We start from the raw sequence: 15902 nt of genomic DNA, 5'->3' as shown, positions 1-15902 counted from the left end.
GAGGGATTAAAACGGAAAATATCCCCTTTTAGAACGACATCGTTTATGTGCTTTCTTTTTTAAAAGAGCCCAAGGACCAAATTAAAATAGAAACAAAATATTTGAGCAAAATTAAAAGATAAAATAAGCCTAATTTTAAAGGATAAAAATGCGGAAGGACCAATTGGGCAATTGGCCCAATAACAGAAAACACGCGGATCCTTTGGCAGAGTCGGGTCGACGCGCGAGTCCTTTTGTTTAAACGATGCCGTTTTAATGCTTATTGAATTAAGCAAAACGACGCCGTTTTAATAAAGCTATATAAGCTAAAAAAGACACCGAAAATTTCATTTCTAAATCATTTAAAAAAAAAACAAAAGAGACAAGCCTAGAATGCTCTTCCCCTCCTCGGCCTGAACTCCAGCGATGATTGTCGGCCACCGCTGCACGCGCCTCACGCGCCTCACGCGCCACCGTACATGGTGGTCGGAGGTTCAAAATTCCTCCCCTTTCCAGGCAAATCACAGGTAAAATCTTTTATTTTTATTTTTTAAATATTCGCGTATGAAATTTTAAAAAGTGGACTGCTTTTCTCTTGATTTTCAAATCTGTTGTTGTCTAATATGTTTTGCATGTATAAAAGAAAAGGAAATGAAATGAAATGAATAAAGTTGAAGAACGTTTGAATGACAAAATAAATCACCTCCGTTCTGACTTAAAATGCTGTATTTTATTGTATGATCTTTGTGTATATCCCCCCTTACAATGTTTTTGATTCTTGATTTTATAGCCTGAATTCATATATAGAAAGTACAATCTTTGATTTCTTTCTTATTCTGCTCGGTCTTTCTTTCCTTTTTTGCAGGTCTGTGGTGAGATCTCCGGTGGATTGGTGCACCGATTGCGATGATTGTAGCGAGATTGAAGGTCGTACTGGGCGGGCTCTTGTCTGCTATTTGCGGCGCTAAGGATCGCTAGGGTTTCTACCCTGGTGTTTCGAATTTGAGCCCTGTTGGGTTGCTGCTTATTGGGTTTAGGTAGGCTTAGGATTGGGTTGGTTATTTATTGGGTTTGTATTTTGGTTTGTAAAAGGACTGTATAAATGGACACTTTGATTTTTTAAAATTTGGTTTTTTTATTTTAAGGCTCGGGCAAAATATGAGTTCTACAGTTGCCCCTCATTGCTCATTGCTGTGTTAACAGGAATAGAGCAAAGACTAAAAAAAGACCCAATTTTGCTCGGGCTTGCCGAGTTTTGAGTTCTTCGATCTGCTCTCCGTCGAATACAGAAGGATAAGATCTGTCATTTTGGATCTGCTTCAATAAAGGTCCAACCTGTTATGTCTTTGATCTGCTTCAATGAAGGTCAGATCTGCTGTCTTCAATCTGCTCTCCGTCTAATATAGAGATGCCAAATCATCTTGGATCTGTTTCAATGAAGGTCAGATCTGCTGTCTTCGATCTGCTCCCCGTCTAATACAGAAATGCCAAATCATCTCGGATCTGCTTCAATGAAGGTAAGATCTGCTGCGTCTTTAATCTGCTCTCCGTCTAATACAGAGATGCCAAATCTGCTATCTTCAATCTGCTCTCTGACAATACAGAGATGCCAAATCATCTTGGAGCTGCTTCAATGAAGGTCAGATCTGCTGTCTTCGATCTGCTCCCCATCTAATACAGAGATGCCAAATTATCTTGGATCTGCTTCAATGAAGTTCAGGTCTACTGTCTTCGATCTGCTCCCCGTCTAATACAGAGATGCCAAATCATCTTAGATTTGTTTCAATGAAGGTCAGATCTGCTGTCTTCGATCTGATTCTCGTCTAATACAGAGATGCCAAATCATCTTGGATCTGCTTCAATGAAGGTCAGATCTGTTATGTCTTCGATCTGCTCCCCGTCTAATACAGAGATGCCAAATCATCTTGGATCTGTTTCAATGAAGGTCAGATCTGCTGTCTTCGATCTGCTCCCCGTCTAATACAGAGATGCCAAATCATCTTGGATCTGCTTCAATGAAGGTCTGATCTGCTGTCCGTCTAATATAGAGATGCCAAATCATCTTGGATCTGCTTCAATGAAGGTTAGATCTGCTATGTCTTTGATCTGCTCCCCGTCTAATACAGAGATGCCAAATCATCTTAGATCTGCTTCAATGAAGGTCAGATCTGTTGTCTTCGATTTGCTCCCCGTCTAATACAGAGATGCCAAATCATCTTGGATCTACTTCAATAAAGGTCAGATCTGTTATGTATTTGATCTGCTCACCGTCTAATACAGAGATGCCAAATCATCTTGGATCTGCTTCAATGAAGGTCAGATCTGCTGTCTTCGATCTGCTCCCCGTCTAATACAGAGATGCCAAATCATCTTGGATCTGTTTCAATGAAGGTCAGATCTGCTGTCTTCGATGTGCTCCCCGTCTAATACAGAGATGCCAAATCATCTTGGATCTGTTTCAATGAAGGTCAGATCTGCTGTCTTCGATCTGCTCCCCGTCTAATACAGAGATGCCAAATCATCTTGGATCTGCTTCAATGAAGGTCAGATCTGCTATGCTTTAGCCTATTACCCTACTGCTTAGGGAATTAAGGCACATCAATCTTCATTGTCCCTTGAAGAACATAACCTGTATAATGCGTATGAGTTCATGCCTAATGATTAGGATGCTATGATCGAAATGAATCAAGTGCTCCTAATTAAACCTGTTATAATGCAAAATGTTTATAAAAATAACTCTTATTTCGGACGTCATCACTCATTTATCTATCGATCTTTCCACCTCGTTCTTCTCGACATATCAATCATACTCTGCTCGTATGCCTCGAATATTCTCCATCAATTTGGTCTACCGTACCATTCCCCTAATGTTACGACCCACTGAAGATGTTTATGAAATGTTCCTTTCTTAAGATCAATATTGCTTAAAACGTCCAACCACCTTTTGGACTGAAGAAGAAAATTTCTCGAGTATCTCTGACCCATACATATGAGAATTCCTTAAACAATTGTCTTGTTTCAGTTTCTTGTATTATCTAGAAATTTCCAAAGTAATAAGCAAAATTTTATTTGTGAAGATATTTTAGTTCATCTATCATTATTTCAATGCAACATGCTTTATGAATAATGAGAGACAAATAAATTGATCCTGAGGATAATTAGATTTGGAAAAATTATTGGAAGGAATGCAAAAAGGTTAAACTGAGAACATATTTTTGCGAAGAAAAAGAATCCAAAGATAGTAAATAGGACAGAAATCAGATGCCCCAGATATCGCCGCTTGAGCATCTATACACCAGCTCCATGAAGACTTTCTTGAGTTCAACATGTGTTTAAAAGATCCAAAGTAATTCGTTGATGCCTCGATATGTAACATACTTCACTTCTCGTCGAATTCGGTATAGCAAGGTCACTGCATGACTTTCCAAATTTGAGCTGCCCTTTCGGGTTTTCAACTCAAAACCCCTTTGGTCTCAAGGCGCCCTTTGCGGGTTTTCACCTTGGCCTCTCCATATGTTTTTTCTCTTTTTCTTTTATTTTTTCCTTTTTTTCTAAATAAAAGTCCCAAAGTGCCCTTTGCGGGTTTTCACCTTGGCTTCCCTTCTCCTTTATACAAAGTACTCATTGACCTAGTCCGAATTCGCTGGATCAGATAAATTCTTCCTATCCATTTCTTGTCAAAATCAGTGCACCTCTAGAGAAAACCCTCTCCGCAACATATGACCCTTCTCAATTCGGCATCCTTTTGCATGGGAAGGATCTCTTTCAGCACAAGGTTTCCTTCATGAAATTCTTTTGGACGAACCTTCTTTGTCATAAGTCTGTGTCATCCGTTTTTGGTACATTTACATAGGATGAATACTTTCAGGTTAAGTTTACTAGAGGTATTCAATTCTTGACTCCATCTAAGCTTGGAGGAAAAATCTTGATTCATAAACCCATAAGAAAGGGATTGCCCCAGCAGTAGTCCTGGCTATTGTTTGTCAATCCCTACAAAAAGATGGTTCAATGATTCTCAGCAGACAAGAATGAAGTTGTTGACTTTATCCTTCAACCTGGAAAGCTAAGGTACAGAGATTACTCCCAGAGTATACATCCCACCATGACTCGATGATATTTCTAAAATATCCCTAATATTCATAAATTTCCCCCAACTGTGAAGCTGCCAAATGAGCGTAGCAAATAGGAGCCACAACAAATATGGATGTGGTGCTCCTTTGATACATATACGATAGAGAATGAACAAACTCTTACAGATCATTAGCCGAAAACCTAGCCTGGTCTAAGAGAACATGATAGTGGGTCTGCCTCGTGATTCCAATCATTCTAGTATCGGTACCAAGGTAAAAATCATTGTTCTTTGGATGACATACTTTATTGTCAATGACAGTACCATGTAGCACATTGTCAGGAGATCCCTACTGAAAAAACTTGGTATGATGGTTTTTCGTACAACAATAACCATAATCTTTAGGGTTCCACTTCTCGTCAAGGAACTTGCAAACCTCAACAACTTGATCAAAACTTGATTAAATTAAGACTCGCTAACCCCATCCCTAAAAATAATGATTTGATCAGGTTTCCTCTTCCCTGAACTTGTATAGAAGTCTAAGAGAGCTTCCTTCATGATACCGTCATCCACTTTGTCAGAAACTGGTTTTGAAGAAAGAATCTATCATTTTAAGTTTGTACGGCTTGATGCCCAATAGCTGGAAATCAATGGCCATCGCCTGGAAGTAACCATCGCAGCTATTGACGGCACATTAGACTGCTCAAGAAAGCCAAACAATGCACCCATTCCAAGGATGATGGTTGGAACCTTTGAAACAACTGGAATTGAAGGTGTTTGCCCCAGCGTAAGCATAGAGAGTAAGCAGTAGTTTTTTATGCCAATTTTTACCAGTCTCGGTCATCTTCTGTAATTTATTTTTCTTCTTTTTCTTTTCTTTTGGCAACCTTTGTTGTACTGTAGTATGGCACCTTATCTTTGAAAAGACTGCAAACTTTTGGCATTGTGCAGTTGGATATGATGTTTTTTTTTGAAATTCGATGACTATTGACTTTGTAATATTGGCATATGAAGCTATCTCTACCCTCTTAACGGAGCAGTCGACAACCACAAAGATGAACCATTGTCAACTTAAAACTTTTGACGGGCCCATAACATACACGCCCTATAAGTCTTGGCTCATTAAATTCGACATTTTTGGTATAACTGATGCGGTCCCCTTCCATGGTGAACCAACAGTGCCCAAGGCTCTTATTTATCCTAGTCATTATGAATCCTCTTGCATGTGTTCTTCTGACGTTCCTATTCCTATAATAGTCCCAACAAGGTCTTGTTTTGTCTCTCTGGTTATGCACATTCCAATTTCTCAACCTTTCCTTCCTTTAAGGCTAAATTCTCTACCACCTCTTTATGGGGTAAAATTTGCTGCTCTTCTTGCTTTACTATTTCCAACAAATCAGAAGATAGATTACAATCTCTGTCATCTTCAAAGTACTAAGATTCCTCTAAACACATGTCACACTCAAAAAGGAACTCTGAATCTGTAGTATAGTTGTCCATGTCATTGATATTTAGGGACCCATGATAGGCACAAAAGAACATACAAGGAATAAATGAATTCAAGCATGACTATTTACATGTTATGAATGCAATTTAGAAAGAATTTTAAAGGTCAAAAGAATATTTATCTGTAAAAGAATGAAAGAATATTTGTTCGCATTGATCATTAAAGATATGTTTTATTGAAACAATGATGTCCGAACATGAGCCTATTTCACAAATGAAACCTTATTGTTTCTAGGCTTTAAAACAATAAGTGTGTTCTAAACATTACTCTAGATTAATCTTTAAATACAAGGATCACTTCCATAATTTCGTTGTTCAAAACATCCCAAAATGCGCAAAGGCTCAACAATTTTTATTTCTTGGATACGTCATTCAAATCCTCCAACATCAAGTTTTGTTTAAAATCCCTGAACTTGGTGCATTCTTGGATCCCATGCCCTCTTCTCTTATGGAATTTACCCTTTTATCTCGATGATAGGGTAACAGATTTTCTGCTCCAGAGGGACCACCAAAGTTTACAATACCCATCTTAATGAACCCCTTGATTGCCTTTTTAAAGGCAGTGTAATTCTCAATCGAATGTCCTGTGATTCCCGCATGGTATTCGCATTGAGTGCTTGAATCATACCATTTGGGGTATGAGGGCTACAACGGTTTTAAATGAAAAGGGGCTCCTACGTGTGCGTCAAATAATCTTTGATAGAGCTCATTATACAACATCGGGATTGGTGTAGATGTGAGTTTTTCAGAACTCAATCTCGAATTGGATTCCTAATGGCTAGTAACTCTTGGCTGGCTTATGGTAATCGTTTTCACCTCTTTTTCCTTTTTCTTCGTTGCCTTCGAAGTATTACTTTGGGAGCTCCACTCTCGTCTTTTGAAAACTTCATGCTGTTTCAGAAACTCCACACATGTCTTTTTTGCTTCTTCAATGGCAATAAGATTGGCTGAATTGCCCCTCAAATTGGAACCTGAGCCTACTGAGTAATTTACTGAAGCCACCATACCGGCCTGATGCTGTTGGAGACTGATAGTAACAGGTACCTCGTCTGGTCGAGTTTGGACGCTTATTGGAGTAAAACTTGGGGAATAAACGATGTCCTCAATATCATCCTCAATGTTGACCACTGGGCTTTTCTTCTTTTCAAGCCCTTCGGCTAGTAATTGCCCCAGCTAGCTAATTACATTTCTTTAGAGCTCTAACATTTGATCACGTATATCTTGTTAAATCTTGGTTAACTATTCTTACATCTGTATTTGCCTTTGCTCCAATCTCTCCAACCTTTGTTCCATATCCTCGATTAACCCTCTGAAATAATTTTTGCCTAATTAGGGTCTTTTTATGGATTTAAATGCATATGATGCGGTGTGATGCAATGCAAATGCAAAAAATGCAAAAAGGTATCGATTCTGATTCAGTTTCATTTTAGAAAACGTTATTTAAGGAATAAAAATCTTTTCATAAAACGGGTTACAAATATACTTTCGCCCGTAGGCCTAGAGTCTTAACGCTATCCAATAATAATGCTAACTCTCGTCCTTTGTCTAATGATGACTCATACATTATACTCAGCGTTCTAGCTTGTATTGCCAAATCCTGCAAGTGTTCAGCAACCTCTTGAATCTGAACTAAGGCCTGTTCCATGACATGATCTCTATCTCTCACTTGATCCCGAAGATGTTGAAGTTCTCTCTTCCATTGTTCTTCTTTCACCTCGAACTGCTCAATTCGTAGCTCACAGTCCTGTATTGCTGCTTCTAACCCTCCAATATTGTGCTTTATTTCCTCGATCTTATCCAAGCTTGCCTTTAATTCAATCGCAGAGTTATGACTTCAGTAATGATGAAGAGACCGTCCAAGTTCAACTACTTTAATCTTTAATCCATGCTTCTCTTTCTGGCTTTCTACCAAACTCCTTTCTAAGGCTTGATTCTGTGCTTGCATCTCTTGAAACTTTTTCTCTCAATGATGAGCTCTGGTTCTCTCTTCCTAAATCTCTTGCTGCCATTGCTCCGAAGTCTTTCCCAACCCAGATTTTTCATTGACAACTGTATCTTCTTATAGTTCTCTTTCAGATCATCTCGGTCTTCTTTGACTTTCCTCTTTTCCTTCCTTACTTTTTCAACCTCAATCTTTTGACGTTAACGTCTAGACTCAAATACATCTTTTCCTCTTCTAGTTTCTCGATCTTCTTCCCAAGCTCCAAATTCTTTCTCTCGAACTATTGTTTCATGACGTCTAATTTTGATAGAACTACTCGTAAGCTTTCCTCCAATGATCTAGCAAACAAGGAAGATCTCCATAGTTCTGGTAGAACAGCTGCATAACCTTGTTATCCCACTGGGCCCAAATGTCCTTCATCTCCCGAAAATCATTCTATGTCGAACTGATACGAGTAAAGTCTCACAACTCCAATGTATATCCCTCGATGACACTATCTCCTTTCTCTAACTGGGTTTTCTCTGACCACACACAAATGGAAGAGTTGTCCTCCACTTTATTAATATATTTATTCCTCATTACAAAACTTCCTAACTCAGAAATCAAACCTTGAATCGACACCTTTTAATGATGAATGACATGCGATGATGACAAAATAAAAAAAACAAGTCAGTATCATATAAAAAGATGTAATAAACAAGCACTTATAAAGGTAGGTACTAAAGGTCATCACCATATTACCTAGGGCAAGCACTTAAAGTTCACTATATGTAGTTTGGTTCTAAAGCAAGGGTACCTAAACCAGCAGATTCCTCGGTCTTCACCCATTATAGGCTCATATAGACCAAGTTCAGTTCAGGGGGACACATTTTCTTATGGCCCTACGGAGATGAAAATCTCACGAAGACATAGGTACAGTATCCCGACAGCAATCCACTAGCTCATACGAAGGTGAAAACCTCACGAAAGCGTAGCTTCTCATTCCCACTTAAGGGTGTGACCACAACGGTCGTGCAAATGCAATGTACAGCAATAAGATAACAAACATATGCAGCAAAAATAGGACCATATTTTAAATTTTCCAAACTTCCGACATTAAGACATAAAATAATCAATTTTTTGGCTCGACTCTCTTAAATCCCAAGCAGAGTCGCCAAGCTATCGAAACCATTTTTTAGAGGGTTTTGGAAAAACGGGATCGACATTAAGAAATATGAAAATGGGAGTCGGCACCAACCTTTTTAGGTGTGATTGGATCACCTTATAAAACATTTTGATATACGAAAATTAAGAAAACAGGTTCGAGAGTTGGTTACGTATGAGGAAGGATTAGCACCCTCGTAACACCCAAAATTGGTACCAATTGATTGATTTTCTGTCCTAATGTCGAAACCTTGAAAAGATTTAAAAGTATGATCTCTTTTTTAAAATCTGAATAAATTGAATTGAAAATCGAGATTCTTTTGTTTCAAAAGAATACTATCATCACATCCAGCATGTTAGGACATAATATTTTTAAATTCTCGTAGCTAAGATCATCTCGTGATTTGGAAAATTTGTTTAAAAGGGTATTTTAGGTATTTAGACAAACGAGAAATCGCAACCCAGCATGTTAGGATACTATTTCCCGAAGTTTTAAATACAAAAATATTGCCTTATTTTAAAGAAAAAAAACCTTTTATTTGAAATTCTTTTAAAATAATGATGCAACTAATATGTTACAAGATATCAAAATTAAAGAATATAAATTACATAATACATACCAATATTTCATGCAAATATAATTGATTAAAAAAACAATAACATAGAATGATGGATAATTGATATGATAAAATTAACATACTAAAACAATGATAAGTAAATATAGAAGAAAATACAAAAAGAAACTAGCAAAACTTAAAAAAATATACAAAGTAAGTTAAGAAGTAAAATGTTTAAATAATAATTAAAATAAATACGATATTTTAAAAAATGGATATTAAAATAATATGGATATAAAGAAATGATTAAAAAATAATTAATGCTTTGTAAATAGATAAAGAAAAAGTAATTTATGAAATATAATAAAATAATATATATAAAAGTAATGAAACAAAACTTTATATAAAAAAATATTTTGAAATATCATACAATATGTATATATAAATGTAAAATAATACATAATTTTTTGATAAAAAATTTTAAAATAATATATGATAATAATATACAAGTTTTAAAATAATACTTATAATACATAAAATAATATATGAAAAGTAATAATATAGAAAAATAAAACAATTTTGATATTTATAAAAAGATTTAGAATAAAATAAATAATATATACGAAAAATAATGAATGAAACAATATTATTAAAATAATTTAATATAAAAAAAAGGTTTAAGATAAATATATATATATACAAAATATTGAAATAAATAGTAATAATCTAAAAAGAAATAAAGTTAGAATAAAAAAAAATTTAGAAAGGATTAAGTTAGAATAGAAATAAAAATACAGATGAAAATTCGGAATTTAAAAATAAAAAAGGGTCAAATTAAAATGTGCGCACAAGGAGAGGGATTGAAACGAAAAATATCCCCTTTTAGAACGACATCGTTTATGCGCTTTCTTTTTTAAAAGAGCCCAAGGACCAAATTAAAATAGAAACAAAATATTTGAGCAAAATTAAAAGATAAAATAAACCTAATTTTAAAGGATAAAAATGCGGAAGGACCAATTGGGCAATTAGCCCAATAACAGAAAACACGCGGATCCTTTGGCCGAGTCGGGTCGACGTGCGGGTCCTTTTGTTTAAACGATGCCGTTTTAATGCTTATTGAATTAAGCAAAACGACACCGTTTTAATAAAGCTATATAAGCTAAAAAAAACACCAAAAATTTCATTTCTAAATCATTTAAAAAAAAAACAAGAGACACGAGCCTAGAATGCTCTTCCCCTCCTCGGCCTGAACTCTGGCGACAATTGTCGGCCACCGCTGCACGTGCCTCACGCGCCACCGTACACGGTGGTCGGAGGTTCAAAATTCCTCCCCTTTCCAGGAAAATCATAGGTAAAATCTTTTATTTTTATTTTTTAAATATTCGCGTATGAAATTTTAAAAAGTGGACTGCTTTTCTCTTGATTTTCAAATCTGTTTTTGTCTACTATGTTTTGCATGTATAAAAGAGAAGGAAATGAAATGAATAAAGTTGAAGAACATTTGAATGACAAAATAAATCACCTCCGTTCTGACTTAAAATGATGTATTTTATTGTATGATCTTTGTGTATATCCCCCCTTACAATGTTTTTGATTCTTGATTTTAGAGCCTGAATACATATATAGAAAGTACAATCTTTGATTTCCTTCTTATTCTGCTCGGTCTTTCTTTCCTTTTTTTGCAGGTCTGTGGCGAGATCTCCGGTGGATTGGTGCGCCGATTGCGATGATTGCAGCACGATTGAAGGTCGTGCTAGGCGGGGCTCTTGTCTGCTGTTTGCGGCGCTAAGGATCACTAGGGTTTCTGCCCTGGTGTTTCGAATTTGGGCCCTATGGGTTGCTGCTTATTGGGTTTGGGTAGGCTTAGGATTGGGTTGGTTATTTATTGGGTTTGTATTTTGGTTTGTAAAAGGACTGTATAAATGGACACTTTGATTTTTTAAAATTTGGTTTATTTATTTTAAGGCCCGGGCAAAATATGGGTTCTACAAGTGAAAAATTGAAGGAGGGAAAGGAGAAATGGAAAAGTGGAAAGAAATATTTTTTTTAATATCCTTGATAGGAAAGAAAAGTGAAAGAGAATAAAATAGGAAAGATAATAATTTTTCATCATAATACATTAAAATCAATCTTTCAAAATTAGAGTGATAAACCGAAAGAAAATGAAAGAGATGTGTATGGTAATTTAAAATTATGCATTTTTCAATACTACCAAGCAATAGGTGGAAAGAAAATTAAATTTCGTTAAATTTTTTTATATTTCTTGCGTAGCATACTTATGAAAATAAAATTCATATTTTTCATCTTTCTAGTTTATCACCCTTCAATTTTCCATATTTATAATTTTCTTTTGGCGTTGAAATTATTTTTCACTTTTAATTATTTTGAAAAATATTATTTTTCACCTGAGTGTCATTAATTTTTGTATTAAAAAAAGTTATAGAACAGCTATATCGCACAAAAAGAAAGTGATAATAATTTCACACTAAATATAACCTATATCTATATCTACTTATTTATAAGGGTAAACTATAAAAATAATTACTTCGGTTTGCTTATATTACATTTGACGAAACCATTTTTTTAAAAAAACAGGGTCGACTTTATATTTTGAAAAGAAAACGAAAATTAGGAGTCGCCACCAATCTTTTTTATTTAGGTGTGATCGGATCACCTAAAAATTTGGTCATTTTAATAAAATATTTTAGTTTACTAAAACAACGATTTTGGTCTACGAAATTTGAGAAAATTGGTTTGGGAGTTAGTTATATACGAGGAAGGATTAGCACCCTCGTAACGCCCAAAATTGGTACCTAATTGATTAATCAATGTCTTGATGTCGAAAGTTAAAAAGATTTTAAAATAAATCTTAAAATATGATCCCTTTTATAAATGTTTGGATAACTCGAGATGGATATTAAGATTATCTTGTTTCGAAGAAATAAAATATCACATCCAACACGTAGAACACGACATTTCGAACCTTCGATACCAAAATCATCTCATGATTTACAAAACTCATGCATTGAACTTTTAAAAAGGATATTCGGTTGTTCGGTCAAACGATAAATCGAAACTCAGCACGTAGGGCACGATTTCTCGAAATTTCCAAACACAATATTGCCTTATTTTTAATTTTTACGATCCCTTCTTATGAATGTTCGTTTTACAAAAATATTTGAATAAATCGAAGCGGATGCTAAAGGCCTTCTTATCTCGAAGTAATTAAATGTCACATCCAGTACGTTAAGACACAACAGTTTAAACCCTCGGAAATAAACTTGCCTTTTGATTTAAAAAATAAACGTATTTAAATTTTAAAAGGATATTCAATTATTTAGATTAAATGAGAAAAATCGAAACCCAGTAAGTTAGGACACGATTTTCTCGAATTTCCAAGAACGGAATATTACCTTATTTTTATTTTTGTATATTTAAATAAATATGTATGCAATATTTAAAACCATGCGTATCATTTGGATTTTAGTGTAAAGAATGAACCTTTAACATGGCTCATGATGTGATTTGAATAATAATAGAATGATAACATGAATAAATAACATAACGACATATCTATAATAATAAAACAACGAGTATGCGATGGCAATTATCAATTAAATCTAATATTAATTAAACTATGATATACATAAAAAAAATAATAATGAAAGAAAGTGGAATATGCATAAAAATAAACATGAAAGTACCAAAAAAACAAATAAGTAACAAAGAAGGATTAAAATAATGCAAGGATGATAATAGTAAAATTTTACGTGAATGAGAGATTATGAACAATTATATTTTAAGAGAATAATAATAATAATAATAATAATAATAATAATAATAATAATAAATGTAATAGCAATAATAATGTAAATAAATACAAAAAGAAAATATATAATGTGACAAAATCAATATAAAATTAATTAGTTTAATAAGATGATAACAATAGTAATAATATAATAATAAAGTAGAAAATAATAATAATAATACGTTAATAAGAATAATAATAGTATACTAATAATAACAATAATAGAAAGGAATGATAAAATAATAAATAATAATAATAAAATACAGAATAGTGCCAACAATAACATAAATAGTAATAGAAAAGCAATAATAGAAACAGTAATAATAATAAAAGTAATAGTAATAATAAATGATTAAAATAAAAATGGAACATGCGTGATGGAGAAAAATAAATAAAATATGAAGGTATAAAAATAAGTAAAGAAATAAATAAGCAACGAGAAAAAAAATAAGAATAATGACAAATTAAAATTTTATACAAAAATAAAAACAAATATACATAACAGTAATATTAAGTATTTTAAAAGTAAAAGAATATAAATAATATTAAACCTAGGTATTTAAAAGGATAATAAACAATAAAAAAATATAAAGAAGACGAACATAAATAATCAAAGGACAGAATTGAAACTTAAACAGAATTTAAAAAGGTAAATTGAAATTAAAATGAAATTTAAAATCTTAAATAATAATAAATGAGACCATAAAAGGGATTGAATTGAAGGTTAAACAAAATTAGAATATAACTCATAATAAATTAAATAAAGAAAAAGAAATAGGGACTAGAATTAAATGCGCGCAATAAATTGAGAACTGATCCGGAAATTATCCCTTAATTTCTTTGCGCACCATTTTATGTAGGACTAAAATGGATCAGACATAAGAATCCTGGGGCAAAATTAAAAAAAAAATACAGGGGAGAAGGGATCCAATCGATAGTCGCAGAGAAACAGAAGGATCAAAGTGACAAATAGCTCACCCATCTCCTTGAAGCAAAACAATGCCGTTTTGCTTTGCCATTTAAATGAGTTTCATTTCTTTCTTTGCCATTTTTTCTCTTAAAAAAAGAAAACAAGTCAAAGAAGAAACTTCCTTTTTCCCACTTTTCTTTTCAGCTAGGGTTTGAAACCCATCATCGCCGACACCATTGCGATACCGCCGTGAGTGGTGGTTGAGGGCGCACAGATCCGACTCCCTTTTATGCCCTGTTCAAACCTTTTCCCCTCATTTTTTTGTTAAAAAAAATCTAAAAGGAAAACTAGATCTAGAGAGTTTAAAACGGGATTAAGGGGAAAATGTGTGAATCATGGAGGAAACGCCTTCGTTTTCGTGGCCTTTTCCGACCTTGTCGGAACCCAAATGGGTTCCACGACGTTTGGGTTGCCGGAGACCCCCCACCGACGACCGAATACGCGTCAAGGTAGGATTTCTAATGTTATTATTGCCTTTTTGTATTTCGAATAAATAAAGAAATGAACGAAAATACACCTTTTTACTTTGAATCTGACTTTTTGAACGCTATTGAAATTGTTTTTTTGTTCTTTGATTTCTCAAAAGAACTCCCTTTTACAATCCGTTTTGGTTGGCCTTGTAGCCAATTTTTAGAATCTTTCTTGCTACTGTTCATGCTACTTTTTATTGCTAGGTTATTGTTTCCCTTTTTATGTTTCTTTGCTGCTATCTCTCCTCTTTTCTCGCTGTTTGCAGGTCTTTGGAAGCGATGGGACGAAGCCAGGGAGTGGTTGAGCCTCGAGCGTTGAATGCGCTGACCAGGCACGTGGGGAGCGGCGCATACTGCTGCTAGGTTTATTTTTTCTATTTCTGCTTTTTTTTTCTTTTTTGGGTTATGGGCTTGTAAAATTTTGGGCTAGGGTAGTGTTTGGTTTGATTTGGGCTTGTTGGTATTAAGGCCCGGTTAAAATTGGGCTTTTACAATATTTTAGTTACTTATGTTTAAAATGTTACATTTTAGTCACTTACATTATCGTTTTGTTATGAAGTGATCACTCTGCCGTTAAACTTTGTTACCTCCCTAACGACAGTCCTATGTTACAGTTCAAATCGATTTTAAATGCCAACTTAGATGTCCAATTGCTAGGATGAAATTACATAATTATTATTTTTAAAAAAATATATTTTTATAGTTTAAAAATTACATAATTATCATTTTCTGTAAAAATGAAATACTTTTAGAATTATTGTTAAAAATTGTAAAGGACCAAATATAATATTTTAACTATAATTTAGAGTCAATTTAGATATTAACCCTTGAGTTAACATGCCATGTCACTTTTCCGCTAAGGATGTAACGACTATTAATGGACGGGTGACCAAAACGTTATAACTCGATACGGTTAGTGACCAAATTGTAATATTTTCATAATTCAATGACAAAAACATAAGTTTAACTAAAATTGAGTGACTATTTTTATAATTATCCAAAGAAAGACTTTAAATTCCACAACAAAGTCCAAGAGAAAAAAAAGGGTTTAGAAAAAGAATAACCGTCAACTGGGGAGCATTATTGAATGTATAGAGATTGAAAAATGGGCAAAACATTGAAAAGAAAATGGCCAAAAAGTGATGGAAATTTAGTGACCATACCGGACCCATCTTAATTATCCTTGAAGAAGAAAAGTGATAGCTTAGCTTCGTTTTCTAATTGCTTAGAAGGTTCCACATTATAAGGCCATAAGCAATTGATGACATAGTTGAAAGGCTTTTAGATTGGACAAATAAAGTCTTGCCGCCTGGTCCCAACCCCACGAAAGGGGTAAGAAAATGGAAGAATCATGGAAAATTAGGTAACCATTATTAAATCTAGGGCAAACTATAAAAATAGTCATCTAATTATTGTGTGTTTTTATTTTGGTAACTTAAGTTTAAAATTTTCTATTTC

At 34.0% G+C, this 15902-nt stretch overlaps 1 long non-coding RNA gene across 1 annotated transcript; it reads left to right on the top strand.

Moving 5' to 3' along the window:
• Nucleotides 1–13570: 13570 nt before the first annotated feature.
• Nucleotides 13571–14982, top strand: LOC107916801 (uncharacterized). Its single transcript, XR_001689606.2, has 2 exons — nt 13571–14423; nt 14711–14982. It is a non-coding gene; the product is annotated as an uncharacterized lncRNA (long non-coding RNA).
• The last annotated feature ends 920 nt before the right edge of the window (nt 14983–15902 follow it).

The sequence above is a fragment of the Gossypium hirsutum genome, chromosome A01 (assembly GCF_007990345.1).
Source record: "Gossypium hirsutum isolate 1008001.06 chromosome A01, Gossypium_hirsutum_v2.1, whole genome shotgun sequence".
In the NCBI taxonomy this organism is placed as follows: Eukaryota; Viridiplantae; Streptophyta; class Magnoliopsida; order Malvales; family Malvaceae; genus Gossypium; species Gossypium hirsutum.
Note: the sequence above shows the minus strand (reverse complement) of the source record. Positions and strands in the feature narration are given on the sequence as shown.